The 12798-nt window shown below is 45.5% G+C and overlaps 1 protein-coding gene across 2 annotated transcripts in view; it reads left to right on the forward strand.

Moving 5' to 3' along the window:
* The window catches only part of ATP8A2 (ATPase phospholipid transporting 8A2), a 442872-nt gene that overhangs the window by 301807 nt on the left and 128267 nt on the right, over positions 1-12798 (forward strand). The window lies entirely within an intron of this gene.

Genomic DNA, 12798 nt, shown 5'->3' on the forward strand with positions numbered 1-12798 from the left:
AAGAAGAAATGCCCTGTGGATACTTTGAAATACCATGTGGATAATTACTGGTGCTAATTAAGCAACAGGGTCTCTGAACGTTCTTGGAGAAGGCTATTTTATACTTTTTAGTAAATGTGCTACTGTAAGACGAGGCATGTTTTATAAACAAATAATAGTGCACGTGTATAAAATGAGATGTAGGGTACTTCTCTCTGCCTGTGCCATTATTGGGTCATTTAAGCTTGAATTATTTATGACCTATGCCTATTACTGTAAACTTGGCTCTTTTATATCATGTCAGTTTCATTTTCAGCTGAGTTGGGGCATGACAGCCATTGTTCTCCGAGACTGCTACTTCTTAAAATCAATTACTCATTCATTGAAAAAAAAAAAGATAAGTGGGTGTGTCCTCTGTGCAGGTCAGTATTGGTAGATGGTAGCGCACATAACAGGCAAGTTCCCTGCCCTCGTGGAGCTTACACTGGACAAGGCAGGACTGAACAAAAAGTGTAACGAGAGGACAGTCAAGGTCAAATGGAGTGCATACGCAAGGACCACTAACCTGGTTCCAGCTTTAAGGATTGCCCCCCAGAGGATGTGACAGCATAGTTGAAGGATGAACAAGAACAAGCTCAGAAAAGAGTAGGGGGAAGGGGTTTCAGGTTACGGGAAAGAGCATATGGGGTGAGAGGCTGTGACTCCTAGTCAGAGAAGAGCCCTGTGGCTGGAGGATTGGGGAGCAAGGGACGACAAAGGATGGAGACCAAGGAGTCAGACCATTTCCAGCCTGTTGGGACAAGTGAGCCTTTTGTAGTATGAGTTTACTGGGAGCCATTGATGGGTTATAAGCAGAGAACCATGCATCTGATGAATTTTGGTGGGACCACACCGGCCGGGATGATTGTCGGCATCTGGCTGGTTGGCTGTTGTGTGGTCTTGTGTCGTGACCATGTCAGAGAAGAGGATGGATTAGAGAGCTGCTTAGGAGGTAGAATTGGAAGGATCTGATGGTGCATCAATGAGTGCTTCCCTAGTCTGCCTGGTTGTACTGTGTCCTCAACCTGTCAGGAGAATCTGCTCTTCTGTCACAAAACTTACCCGTAAAATGCTATATTTTAAAGCATTTTAAAGTAAGGTACGGGAAACAATAGCCGGTATTTTCTTCCCGTTGCAAAGTCAGTGACCATACTGTATACCCATTTTAAGATCTAAGGTAAATGGAGACGATCCAGAGACGAGCATTCAATGCTAAATGGGACAGAAAAGGGGAGTAGTAACTCCATGTGGCCTCTGCATCTGGGAAAGCCACTGAGAGGACAGGGTAGTATGAACAGTCACAGAATCCTGAAGCACATACATGAAGTGAATGGAACTTGCTCTCTAAAAACGAGAAAGACAGAACACTCTGGAAGCTTCTTGGAATTATACAAATGAAACTATAGCTAGCGTATAAATCTAAATCACTAGTTGCTAACCCAGTCACTGGAGTACATTCAAAACCAAGTTTCCAAATTCAGAATGTCGTCTTCTGTTCTGGTTACCCTTAAACACGGTGAACTAGTAACGTCAAGTCCGCCTCATGTGCCTACAGCACTGTTGTTTGGAAACACAGAATGGGGCAGAAGGGCCGTTGCTTTCATGCACTCAAATGTTTCTTACGTTTCAGTGTCTCTCTTAATAAACTCTGAGCTACATATATTTTAAACAGTTGGGTTTGATGTAATGTTGTAAGAAGCGTGAGTCAGAGTTCCCAGATTTCACCCATGTAGCTCCTATTGGGAAGTTGAATCGAGGTGTATGAAGGTGGGAATAGCTGCTACAACAAGCAGCCCCCAAATATCAGGGCCGTAGTCCGGTAAAGGCTTATTTCTGCCTCGTGTACCAATCAAACGCAGAAGTGCATTGTACCTGGGTGTATTGACTATATGTTCTTATTTTCTGCATTTGTGATGCCCTGATACTTGGGCCCATGATCCTGGAGAGACTGTGCTCCCAGGGTTGGCTAATTCCTAGGGAGAGCAAACAACTATCCCACAAGCACGCCTTTGCTTCCCAGCCAACCATTCCAGCTCCCACACCCCCCAGCCATCTCTGTACCTCACTCTCTCACACCAGGCCAATATCCCCTGCCCTAAATCACCCCCAGGCCAGGTACCACATAACTAGGGATCGACCTAAAACCCAGAGACTGTTGAAATTATTCACACTATCCAATCCTGAGCTTAAACAGTGTACCTACCCTGCTTTGTCCATTTTGTCCCGTGAAAACCCCACTAGAGGCTCTGGACCATGCTCTCCCCTCCTGCCTCCTGACTGACCCTGGTGCTTTCCCTTGGCCCTGCCTGACACCCCATGCATCCTGTTTCTAGGGATCTGTGAGTATAAACTCCTTCCTTCACGATCGTCACGTCCCCGTCTGTGTGTCTTTCGACACCTGATTAAAACAAGCCCTAGTTATTCTCAGCACACTGGCACTCCATCAGTGCAGGGCCTCTGAGTTCACCCTCAGCCTTCACGTGGGGATGGGAGAGAGCAGGAGAAGGACTGAAGGAAGAGAAGGAAGCGATCCATCACTTCTGCTCACGTCTGATTGGCAAGAGCTAGTCATGGGGCCCCACCTAGGTACGAAGGGCCGCGGAATGTCATTAGACTGTGCTCCCGGGAATAAGAGTCTGTGCCTGCGAGGTGGCTGTTTGACATTGGCAGGCAGTCAAGTTCACTTTCCATCATTTTTACTTCCTTTTTCAAATCTATTTTTAGTAAACAAGAGTGAAAAAAGAGATTGAAATCTGAGTTTCATACCCTTAACTTTATCCAGCAGAAATGTCAGTAAAGAGGAGAAAATCCAGCAAAAGGCTTATATAACCAGGAACTTAACCCAGCGCTGGTTATGAATGTAATTATAATCACTAACACTTGAATAAACTCTACCTTTTAGAAACTCTTTCCAATAGCTTATACCACTCTTTACCAAGAAAGGAAAAAATAACGTTTCTCTTTGTGAATACGTAGTGTTGGAAGCAGAAAGAATTGTTTCAGTTGTAGTACAGACATTGGAGCGGGATTAATTCTAAGTTTATTTGGAAATTAGCTACTTGAAACTTGGAAGACGTTTTCACTCTTGATATTCATCTAATAGTAGCTGGTTGGCATCATACCTCCTCTGAGCCTCTGGAGTCTTAAGAGGCCCCAAGGGTGAGACGGGGGGGAAATGGAGAGCCTGATTAATATTTTGGAATCAGGCCTGCTCTGAACTAGTGCTGCTGAAGCTTCTAGAAGCAAAAAGGGTGGGAGAAGGGAAACAGGAGGAACTTGGCATCTGTTCTGCAGCCAGGATTCTTGGCAGGTGTCCTGACGTGGAGGGAATGGTGCCACCTCCCCTAATTCTCCTGACGGAGTCCTATGTGAGTGAGATACCTGTGATTTTTTTTTTAATATATAAAGTTTTTTATTTTTTTTAATTTTTAAAAAATTTTTGGCTCTGTTGGGTCTTTGTTGCTGCACGTGGGCTTTCCTCTGGTTGTGGCGAGCGGGGGCTACTCTTCGTTGCGGTGCGTGGGCTTCTCATTGCGGTGGCTTCTCTTGTTGCGGAGCACGGGCTCTAGGCGCACGGGCTTCAGTAGTTGTGGCGCGTGGGCTCAGCAGTTGTGGCTCGCAGGCTCTAGGGCGCAGGCTCAGTAGTTGTGGCGCACGGGCTTACTTGCTCCGCGGCATGTGGGATCTTCCCGGCCCAGGGCTCGAACCCCTGGCCCCTGCCTTGGCAGGCGGATTCTTAACCACTGCGCCACCAGGGAAGCCCTACCTGTGATTTGGAATCCAGGCACTCCACAGATTTTTACTGCACTAAAAACACACACATACGTTCACCCCATCTGTTTTCCTGATTATTAAACCCTGTCCTCTCTGGGTGCACAGCACTATGCTATAACTTAGTTTTCAGATTTTGCTTTTTGTCAGAGCCCTTTCTGAATACATTTTGTGGTTTAGCTGGGCCATGATGTAATGTGTTTAATGAGCATTTGATTTAAATGGCATCCTTATAAGATGTCATCAACCTAGCCCTCTGGAAGCATCTGAGGTAAGTTCCTTTATCATTCTGTTTAGAAAACGAGACATACTTTTGTTACAAACCGTGGGTTTTCCCACAGATATTTTCAGAGAGCTTTTTGCATGCGGCGTTTGGGGTCATCACTACTCACACGAGGGTCCGTGTGGGTTTGTCCCCATTGTTCACAACAGTCTGTTTTAGTGTCTGCGTTTCTAAACCTCATTTGGCTAAACCTATATCATGTCAGTCCCTGGATCCAACCAGATTTTGCAAATAATGTAAGTCTGATCGAGCAGGCTCAGGGGCTGCTTTGGGTCTGAGGGTCCTGAAGCCAAGGCATTGTATTAGCTTCTAAGAGAATGACTGGCTCTCAGGATGCGGCTTCTAGCTCTGGTATTTTGTAATAATACTTTCGATGTTATGGTCGGCACCATCATTATATTAGGTTTTACACCACACGTGGCCACAGCTGGTCATTCTAAATGTGACTCAGTGCTTTATCCGACAAAGCAGTTGGGAAACTTTCTCGCTTGTTCAGGTTCTTTACTCTGTGGAACTCCTTCCCTGGACTTTTGGTCCGGCACCGTTTCAGCTCTCACCTGGGTGGATGTGATCCTCAGCCTGCCAGGGCCTGGCTGATCTCACACGGTTCAGTGAAACGCCGGCGGTGCCGACGCAACAGGCCGCCGGATTCTCCTTCCCTCTGCCCTAGCTCTGCTGAGCCTTTGTGCGCTAGCGCTAGGTCTCCGTTGAGAAATGCTCAGCGTCCTGCCGGTTAACGAAGGTCTGGTGAGATCACCTGTCTCCACCTGCACGTTTGGTGGATCTCTTTTACAGGGACCTTTTTTAGAACCTGGTGTGGTCTGGCCCGTGCTGACCTCACCATTCTGGCCACTGTAGCGCTCCTATCCCACCCCCCGCCCCGCCCCGCCCCGCCCCGCCCCGCGCATCTCAAGGTTCTACTCCAGCAGGGCAGGAGTCCACCTCCGTGCCTATAGGCGGGCCGAGTCCTTTTGTGCCTGAACTGTCCTTTCCCCCCTCTCTGCCCCCTTCCTCCCAAACATCCCTCTGTACCAGCCCACGCTGCTTTGTCTGCAGTAATCTTCCTATCGTTTACATAGATGGTGGATAAATGTTGTTCTGAAGGCTGGCTTGGGGACCCAATTACTCATCTTGGCTTGGAGGTTCTTTTTCTCCTATCAAAAAAAAAAAAAAATCACTTGAGATTTTAAATATCCAACTAAAATGAAAGCAGCTAAACCACAGGAAAGTTGTTTTCCTGAGTGGAGTGGTGGAATCCTAACAGTACTGTTAAGATTAAACAAAGTGGGAAGAAGTAATTGGTCAGCAACGTGCTTCAGGAAGAAACTCGACAGCCCAAACGGGCTTTTCCAGCCTTGAATTATAAGCAAGCTGTATCTTATTAATGCGTTCCTCTGCCAATGATTGTTTAGGACTTCAGATCTTTTCTTCAGGCGGAGGTTATTGGCAAATCTTAACAAGGAATGATGCCCACAGGTATTTGCCTCTAAAACAGTTGAAATATAACCTTTAAGAGAAGACTGTATTCCGTGGGAATTTCCCCAACACGGTGGACAAAGCAATGACTTGTGATTTGTTCAGTGGATGCTATCTTTTCCGAGGCTCTTGGCGTGTCCCAGAATCTCAAGTTAGTTTGGGAGTTTCTCCTCCAAGGAATAAATTATTCCCAGGTGGTATTAGTTTCGATTGGGATAGGAGATGCTCTTTCCTGAGCAGAAAGCTAAAATGCAGTGTTGAGTTATCCTTCCAAAATGAAGAGCTGAAATAGTAGGGTGACCCTGCTTCACTAAAAGTTATCTGAGGTGCATTCCGATTGGTTCAAGTGCAGACATATTATGTAATGCCAGTAGCGCTTTACTGACTGTCATGGCAAGGTAGAAATTCATGCATTATAAAATTCTAGAAGCTGCGGTTGGAAGATGTCCCTGGGTTTCACTGTCTGTCCCTTCTGTTCATGCCGAATTGCCAGCATGGTGGTCCGTGGTCTTAAGTGTCTCCATGGAGACGTTCTCTTCACCAGTGAGCTCTCAGTCCCAGAGGTAATCACTGGGTTTACCCACTTGAAAGGCCATCAAGCGATGGCAGTCGCATCCCTTTGTACCAAGGCCTCACCCTGTTTCCCTGCTGATGGTGTGAATTGTGAGGTCCCACCACACTCCCCTCCTCGGCCTGACCACAGAGGAGGGGGTTCCCTTCATTAGTCACTCTTTTTTTAAAAAAAATTAATTTATTCATTTATTTATTTTTGGCTGCATAGGGTCCTTGTTGCTGCGCGCAGGCTTTCTCTAGTTGTGGCGAGCGGGGGCTACTCTTCGTTGCGGTGCGCGGGCTTCTCATTGCGGTGGCTTCTCTTGTTGCGGAGCACGGGCTCTAGGCACGTGGGCTTCAGTAGTTGTGGCACACGGGCTCAGTAGTTGTGGCTTGCAGGCTCTAGAGCACAGGCTCAGTAGTTGTGGCACATGGGCTCAGTAGTTGTGGCTTGCAGGCTCTAGAGCGCAAGCTCAGTAGTTGTGGCGTGCGGGCTTCGTTGCTCCGCGGCATGTGGGATCTTCCCGGACCAGGGCTCGAGCCTGTGTCCCCTGCATCGGCAGGCGGGTTCTTAACCACTGCGCCACCAGGGAAGCCCCTCACTAGCCACTCTTACTTTGGGGTATATTCTCTCTACTTATTCCAGCTCCTCTGTTTTCTTTCTTCTAATGCTGTGATTCTCAATCTGGGGAATTTTTCCCCCAGGAGACACTGGCATTGTCTGGAGGCGTTTTTGGTTGTCACAACCGGCATCTAGTGGGGAGAGGCCAGGGGTGCTGCCAGACACTCTATACAGGGCGGTGCCGCCCCCCAGCCCCGCAACTAAGAATTACCTAGAAAAATGTCAGCAGTGCTGAGATGAGCAGCTCCGGACTAATGGACTCAAACTAAAAGGCCAGATCTCAAGGGGCTACTGCTGCTTCCCGCACTTGTGCCCTGGGTTGTACAGAATCTCTGCCGTGTGAATCTCATTTTCTTTCCACCTATTTCTCTCTAGAAAGTTCCTCCCTGTTAGGTGTTGGTATTTCAAAAGAGTTCTTAGTCTATTTTTGCCCTTGAAGTTGTCTTCTTTGGGGTCCATTTTTCTAACTCAGTTAATGAAAACAATCTTGTATTACAAAGCTTACAGTTTCTCACTAAGCGTGTGACCTTGCATGTCATTTAGCTTCTCTTTGCTGCCCCAGTTGCCTCATCTGAAATATGCAGGCCATAATACCATTTCATAGCATTGTTAGAGCATTAAAGAAGTACTTACTCACGTAGGTAAGGTGCTTAGAACAGAGCCTGTCTTATACTTTGTAACATATGTTATCTGTTTTCCATGTAGAATTAACAATGTCTAACAGTTTTTTGTTCACTATTTGTATATCCTTAAAATATGAAACACATTCTAAGCCCTCCATATTTAGACAAATGCTTTGTATATTCAATTTCTTTTAGTACATGAATCAACAAGCATTTGAAATATTACTATCAAAAGGAAATTCACAAGTTGTCAAGCCATAATTGTAAACCTTGGTTTTCAGCTTGGTCTACTAGCCCTTCTAACTCTTTCACCTGACCAGAGTTTTCTCTAGACTCTGTCAGGGGTTCGTGTAGGTAGAACTTCAGGGCCCTCAGATCACTGCTTTTCTCAATGAAAGGGTCTTTTCTTCATTCATGAACACATAGGATGAGACTAGGAAATCTATCCTGAGCTAAAGTGAACAGGACGAAGCTCTGAAGCTCTCAGGTTTCTACCACTGAATCCCTGATTTAGCAGCTAAGAACATGGACCTTAGAATCTTAGCATTTTCTACCTAAAAGAACCTTGGTGATAATTCAGTCATCATTGTCTGTATCTGATAGAACCACCCCCATTTTGTAGGTGTGGACGCTGAGACCCAGAACCTAAAATGTTAAAATACGAAATCATGGCAAAGCTGGAACAAGAGAGTGGGGCTGAACAAGGTCTTCTAACCCTCATTACTGGGAGCTTTTTCTACTAACCCAACTCCTTCTCTCCACCTCATTTTTCCAAATATCCTTTTGTCTCTCTTCCTAATAGCACTTGCTTCACTGCTGTCTCTTCTTCCTCTTGTAAATTTCAGACATCGATCACATGGTACCAAGTTTTCACGGGCCACCCTTTTCATCAGCGTTCCCGCGTTAATATGACCTAGTGAATGATACCACGGTTCACCTCGTTACTCAGACCCCAAACCTCAAAAATCTCTGTTGATTCTTCCCATTCTCTCTCACCCCCACCCAGATCAAAAACAAATGCTGTCATCTCTCTGTTCAGAATACGTGCCAAAAGTTGTCACTTCCTTCTGCTTCCAACATACGCACTGGCCTGCAGTGTCCACCAGAACTTGTGTGATGGTGGAGATGTCCTGCATCCGTGCTCTCCGGGACAGTCGCCGCAAGCCACGTGGCTACCGACTGAGCATGTGAAACGTGGTTATGTGTGACTGAGGAACTGAATGTTTTTAATAACAGCTTTATTCTTATATAATTTACATACCATACAATTCACCTGATTTGGGGGGCGGGGTTCAAAACCACAATGCTCCTGTATTATAAGGATATTACAATGCGGCCAAGGTTACCAGAGGACGACTTGAGACCCCTTCTGTGCATGTGTCTGGCCAGGACCTCCTCTCGACCAGAAGAATGAGGGGGCTGCGTGGGCTGTGCAGTCTCTCGTCCAGTGAGGGCTCATCATCCTGATAGTATTATCGTTTATCTCAAAGGGTCAGCATGAAACCAGCCGCAGCAGGTCACCCCAAAGCCTATCTGTTTCCTACCGGGCGGTGGCGCGCGCTCCACGGTTTTCATGCTGCGGAGTTTCTCGCTCAGATGCTACAAAGTTTCTGTTTTAGATGCTGTTCCTCTGTGAGTCATGGCCTCATTAAGTGCAGAACAAGGAAGTGGCTTTGCTTTTTGTCTACTGCCTATACATGAAGAGGCTGTCCTTGGGCCCCGCCCTGTCTTGCCTGCCTCACACCCATTTAAATTGTACAGTTCTATGGTTTTTAATGTATTCACGTGGTTTTGCAGCTATCGCCTAATCAATGTTCAAGCATTTTCATCACCCCCAAAAGAAACTCCGTATCTATCAGCACCCACTCTCCGTTCCCACCCAAATACCCTCAGCTCCTGCAACCACTAATCTACTTGCTGTCTCTATAGATTTGCCTGTTGTGGACATTTCACACTGGTAGAGTCGTATGATACACGGCCTTTTGTGGCTGACTCCTTTCACTTAGCGTAAGATTTTTCAAGGTTCACCCATGCCGTTGCACGTACCAGTACTTTATTCCTCTTAATAGCTCAGTAATACTCCACTGTATGGATAGTCCACGTTTTCTCCGTTGGTGGACTTCTGTGAATGATGCCGCTATCAGCATTCATGTATGAGTTTTTGTGTGTTTCATTCACGATTTTATCTCTCTTGGGTGTGTACCTAGAAGTGGAATTGCTGGGTCATATGGTAACTGGGCATAGCGTTGTTTGTTTGCTTTTTAATTTTATTTATTTACTTATTTATGGCTGTATTGGGTGTTTGTTGCTGTGCACGGGCTTTCTCTAGTTGTGGCGAGCGGGGGCTGCTCTTCGTTGCGGTGTGCGGGCCTCTCATTGTGGTGTCTTCTCTTGTTGCGGAGCACGGGCTCTAGGCACGTGGGCTTCAGTAGTTGTGGCTCGCGGGCTCAGTAGTTGTGGCTCACGGGCTCTAGAGCACAGGCTCAGTAGTTGTGGTGCAGGCTTCAGTAGTTGTGGCACATGGGCTCAGTAGTTGTGGCTCACGGGCTCTAGAGCACAGGCTCAGTAGTTTTGGTGCAGACTTCAGTAGTTGTGGCATGTGGGCTCAGTAGTTGTGGCTCGAAGGCTCAGTAGTTGTGGCACACGAGCTCTAGAGCGTGGGCTCAGTAGTTGTGGCGCACGGGCTTAGTTGCTCCACAGCATGTGGGATCTTCCTGGACCCCTGCATTGGCAGACAGATTCTTAACCACTGTGCCACCAGGGAAGTCCCTAGGCATAACCGTTTGAGGAACTGCCTGACAGTTTTACACAATGGCTGCAGCATTTTCCTTTCCCACCAGCAGTGTCTGAGGGTCCTAATTTCACCACATCCTCTGCCACCTCTTGTACTATCTATCTTTTTTATCATAGCCACCCTGGTGGGTGTGAAATGATATCTCGTGGTTTTTGGTTTTGAATTTCCTTGGTGTCTAATGACGTTGAGCATCCCTTCATGTACTTGGACATCGGTACCTCTTCTTTGGAAAAATTTCTGTGCAGAGCCTTTTCCCACTTTTAAATTGTGTTGTCTTTTTACCGCTGAGCTGTAAGAGTTGTTTTTGTATTCCGGATACAGGTTCCTGATCAGATAAATATTTGCAAATATTTTCTCCATTTCAGAGGTTTGTCTTTTCACTTTCAGGATGGTGTCCTTTGAAGCACAAAAGTTTCTAATTTTGATGAAGTCTAATTGATCTACTTGTTTCTTTTGTCACGGTGCTTTTGGTGCCAAAGCTAAGAAACCATTGCCAAATCTAAGGCCATAAAGATTTAATCCTATGTTTTATCCTAGAGCTTTTTGGTTTTAGTTCTATGGTCCATTTTACGTATACAATTCAGAGGCATTACATTCAGAATGTTTACAGCCATCACCAATAATCTATTCCAAAATCTTTTCATCAGCCTAAACTGAAACGCTGTACACTTGCTGCAGTAATGCCTCATTCCCCCCTCCTCCCCAATCCCTAGCCGGAACTGAATTTTTTTATTGTATTTTAATGAATTTAAATGTAAACAGCAGCTCAAGGCTACCATATTGGACCCAACTCTGCATGCCACCAGTATCATCCTCCTGGATGGATTGCTACAATAATTTCCAAACTGGAATTGAATCTGTTATTATTCTGTTCTTGGTCGTCCAGGATCTGTTCTCCCATAAAAGCTGGACTATTCCCTTAAGAACGTAACTCATACCATTCTACTCTCTGGTTTCCTGTCGTAGTTAACAGAGAAATTCAAGCTTCTCACTGTGACCTATGTTAATTGGCCCCTTCTTACTGTCTGGGCGCTCTCCCCAGAGTCTGCAGCCAGACTGGCCTTTGTGATGGTCTTTGAGCTCATCGTTGCTGTCTGTGTTCAGACTGTTGGCCAGTCCTCTGCCTGGAACGCTCTAGCCCAGATGTTCACTTAACTCACTCCCTTGAACTATTGCGATCTGCTCAGATGTTACCTCCTCAAAGAGATTTTTGCGGGACTCCCTGTCTAAAGTAGCAGCCCCGTCCGTCTCTCTTCCATACCTCTCTATTCCATACCTTCTACGTCTTTGTGTGTTTTTGTCTTGTCTCCCTCACTGTACTGGGAGCTCCACGGAGACAGGGATCTTGTCTCCCCACTTCCCACTTTAAAGTAGGCTTTAAATAAATATTTGTCCTGTAAATAAAAGACTAATGTTACCCCTTCCACAGCTATCATCTCTGTTAGAATCAAAGCAATGGTCTCCTGTCTAATCTCAAGTGTTCCTTTATTGAGGCTTTTCTTTAAAAGTGTCGTCTTTATTATTAAAGCAATCTAAGGGCCAGTTACTAAAATGCAAACCCTTACAGTTTTGAATAGCTGTTTGCCAGTATATCAGCTTGTGGCCTTCTCGAGCTTAACGTAGCCTCTTCTTTACTTTTCTGATCATTGTTTTCCTTCCTTCCTTTTTAATGAAGTCCTGCCTGAGTTTTGATTCTCCCTTCACCATGTCTCTCCTAGGCTTTGAGATTAATCCTTTTGAAGTCAGTGGCCACCCTAGGATAACTGTCACGGTCCCCAGGAGCAATCCCTGGGTTTAGGCCAGTAGCTAACGCAGCCCATGATGTCACTTTGTGGGTTCATCTGTCCTTATCCACAAATTTACTTATCTAGAATTAGCAGAAAGGGCCTGCCCTGTGGCTGGATGCAGGGTCCCACCACTACCAGATTTTCCCTGTGATGGTACTTGATCCTTACGGTGTTTGCAAAACTAAAAGGATCTTGATTCTTTAATAAGAATCAGATTCTTCAACAAACAGTTGGGTAAATTGGTGAGCCCAAATATGTGTGTACAACAGCTACTGGGTTGGAAATTTGAACAGAAAAATCCCTATACACTTGGCCTGTAGGCCACAGATGAGTATAAAAGAGAATAAAAGGGGATTGGCAGTGTCACCCAAAGAAACTATTTCTGATCCCCTCAGGGTAAAAACCAGACTTTTCACAGCAGGCTAGCTGACCCAAACTAGACAATTCTCTTAGAGTTCTGCCTTAGTGATTGTTATGTACGCTGTAATAGTCAAACTTACGAAGAAAAAGTTGGAAAGCTATAAAATTAAAGCTTCAGAATCCTAGTTGTATTGTCTAGGCATCTCTCACTGGGTTGTTTGCATTCACCCGTTTATAGACTCCAGAAGTTCACGCAGAAGTTGACAGAGAACACAAGTAGTGAATATTCTTTTCAATTCTCTGAGTTCAGTAATCATGAACTCATTTTGTTTCGTGTAGCTATCTTCTGCTGTTGGCCTATAATTCCAATTTAGCAGAAATTAAAGACGACTAGTAAATGAACACATGGCAAAGGTCTAATACTGGCACCCACAAAGATAGATTAATATGTTTTTATACTGTTCCTTTTTCTAACTGACAAAAGGGAGATTTGAATCTGTATGAAGATGTAA

The sequence above is a fragment of the Phocoena phocoena genome, chromosome 18 (genome assembly GCF_963924675.1).
Source record: "Phocoena phocoena chromosome 18, mPhoPho1.1, whole genome shotgun sequence".
Taxonomy (NCBI): Eukaryota; Metazoa; Chordata; class Mammalia; order Artiodactyla; family Phocoenidae; genus Phocoena; species Phocoena phocoena.